This window comes from Serinus canaria, unplaced genomic scaffold, assembly GCF_022539315.1.
Source record: "Serinus canaria isolate serCan28SL12 unplaced genomic scaffold, serCan2020 HiC_scaffold_328, whole genome shotgun sequence".
Classification (NCBI taxonomy): domain Eukaryota; kingdom Metazoa; phylum Chordata; class Aves; order Passeriformes; family Fringillidae; genus Serinus; species Serinus canaria.
Genome location: NW_026108442.1, coordinates 1 through 2770, shown reverse-complemented (window position 1 = coordinate 2770; position 2770 = coordinate 1). Strand labels below are relative to the sequence as shown.

The following is a 2770-nucleotide window of genomic DNA, read 5'->3' as shown; positions in this document are numbered from 1 at the left end:
CAGTGCTCCCAGTTCCCGCCCACTCCGTCCCAGTTCCATCCCAGCCCCTCCCAGTGCTCCCAGTTCCCGCCCAGTTCCCGCCCAGTTCTTCCCAGTTCCTCCCAGTTCCCGCCCAGTTTCCTCACGGTTCTGCCCCAGTTCCCTCTTAGTTCCCTCCCAGTTCCCCCCCAGTCCATCCCAGTTCCATCCCAGTCCCTCCCAGTCCCTCCCAGTGCTCCCAGTCCGGCCGGTCAGGGCACTCCCGGCCTCAGGAATGTCCCAGTTCCCTCCCAGTCCCTCCCAGTTCCATCCCAGTTTCACCCACTGCTCCCAGTCTGACCAGTTCCAGCCCTGCCGGCCTCAGCCACCCCCGCACCAGTCACGCCCCAGTTTGTCCCAGTTCCATCCCAGTCCCATCTCAGTCCCATCCCAGTTCCATCCCAGTTCCATCCCAGTTAACCCCAGTCCATCCCAGTCCATCCCAGTTAACCCCAGTCCATCCCAGTCCATCCCAGTCCCTCCCAGTTAACCCCAGTTCCATCCCAGTCCGTCCCAGTCCATCCCAGTTCATCCCAGTCCATCCCAGTTCCATCCCAGTCCATCCCAGTTCCATCCCAGTCCCTCCCAGTCTCATCCCAGTCCCTCCCAGTTAACCCCAGTTCCATCCCAGTTCCATCCCAGTCCCACCCCAGTTTGTCCCAGTTCTATCCCAGTTCCATCCCAGTTAACCCCAGTCCATCCCAGTCCATCCCAGTTCCATCCCAGTTCATCCCAGTCCATCCCAGTTTGTCCCAGTTCATCCCAGTCCATCCCAGTTCATCCCAGTTCCATCCCAGTTCCATCCCAGTCCATCCCAGTTCCATCCCAGTCCCCCCCAGTCTCATCCCAGTTCCATCCCAGTTAACCCCAGTCCATCCCAGTCCATCCCAGTCCATCCCAGTCCCATCCCAGTCCATCCCAGTTCATCCCAGTCCCTCCCGGTCCATCCCAGTTCATCCCAGTCCATCCCAGTCCATCCCAGTTCATCCCAGTTCCATCCCAGTTCCATCCCAGTTCCATCCCAGTCCCATCCAGTCCCCCCCAGTCCATCCCAGTTCGCCCCAGTTCATCCCAGTTCCATCCCAGTTCATCCCAGTTCCTTCCCTGGGTGTGTCCCACCTCTGCCCAGTACAGACCAGTACACCCCAGTAACAGCTCCCAGTACAGACCAGTACACCCCAGTAACAGCTCCCAGTACAGACCAGTAACAGCTCCCAGTACAGACCAGTACAGACCAGTAACGGCTCCTAATACATATTAATTTTCCCAGTACAGACCAGTAACAGCTCCCAGTACAAACCAGTACAGACCAGTACAGCCCAGTAACAGCTCCCAGTACAGACCAGTACAAACCAGTACACACCAGTACAGCCCAGTAACAGCTCGGGGTCCAGGTAGGGGCAGGGCTGGTTTGGGGTGAATTTGGGGTGAATTTTTGGGGTGAATTTTGGGGTGAATTTGGGGTATTTTGGGGTATTTTTGAGGTGTATTTTGGGTGATTTTTGAGGATATTTCTGGGATATTTTTGGGGTGAATTCGGGGTGTTTTGGGTCCCCTCTCAGATGGCCACGCTGTTCTCGATGTTCTCAGGATCCAGGTAGGGGCGGGGCTGGTTTGGGGTGAATTTGGGGGATTTTTGGGATGATTTTTGGGGTGATTTCGGGGTGTATTTTTAGGATATTTTGGGGATATTTCTGGGATATTTTTGGGGTGAATTCGGGGTGTTTTGGGTCCTCTCTCAGATGGCCACGCTGTTCTCAATGTTCTCAGGATCCAGGTAGGGGCGGGCTGGTTTGGGGTGAATTTTTGGGATATTTTGGGGTGAATTTTTGGGTATTTTTGGGTGTATTTCAGGGATATTTTTTGGGTGATTTTGGGATATTTTTGGGGTGAATTCGGGGTGTTTTGGGTCCCCTCTCAGATGGCCACGCTGTTCTCGATGTTCTCGGGGTCCAGGTAGGGGTAGGGCCGCTCCAGCCCCGCGTTCCGGGCCCGGATCTCCCGGGAGATTCGGCGCAGGCGGCGGCGGAAGCGGCGGATCAGAGCCCGGGGGCGGCGCTCGGTGAAGTGACGGTCCGGGAAATGGCCCAGGGGGCGCTGGGGGGGAACTGGGGTTACTGGGAGCACTGGGAGGGACTGGGAGGGACTGGGAAATGGCCCAGGGGGCGCTGGGGGGAACTGGGTTACTGGGAGCACTGGGAGGGACTGGGAGTGGACTGGGAGAAATGGGCCAGGGGGCGCTGGGGGGGAACTGGGGTTACTGGGAGCACTGGGAGGGACTGGGAGGGACTGGGGGGGGACTGGGAGGGACTGGGAAATGGCCCAGGGGCGCTGGGGGGGGGGAACTGGGGTTACTGGGAGGGACTGGGAGGACTGGGCGGGACTGGGAAATGGCCCAGGGGGCGCTGGGGGGGGAACTGGGGTTACTGGGAGCACTGGGAGGAACTGGGAGGGACAGACTGGGGTTACTGGGAGCACTGGGAGGGACTGGGAGGGACTGGGGGGGGACTGGGAAATGGCCCAGGGGGCGCTGGGGGGAACTGGGGTCACTGGGAGCAACTGGGAGGGACAGACTGGGGTTACTGGGAGCACTGGGAGGGACTGGGGGGGACTGGGAGGGCACTGGGAACACTGGGAGGGCACTGGGAGGGACTGGGAAATGGCCCAGGGGGCGCTGGGGGGAACTGGGGTTACTGGAGGGACTGGGGGGGACTTGGAGGGATGGGAGGGCACTGGGAGGGATGGGGGGGAT

The 2770-nt window shown here is 59.5% G+C and overlaps 1 long non-coding RNA gene across 1 annotated transcript; it reads left to right on the top strand.

The window, feature by feature from the left end:
• Positions 1 to 449: 449 nt before the first annotated feature.
• LOC127061238 (uncharacterized) lies at positions 450 to 2137 on the top strand. The gene is made up of 3 exons (XR_007780670.1): positions 450 to 753; positions 869 to 918; positions 1022 to 2137. It is a non-coding gene; the product is annotated as an uncharacterized LOC127061238 (long non-coding RNA).
• Positions 2138 to 2770: the final 633 nt, after the last annotated feature.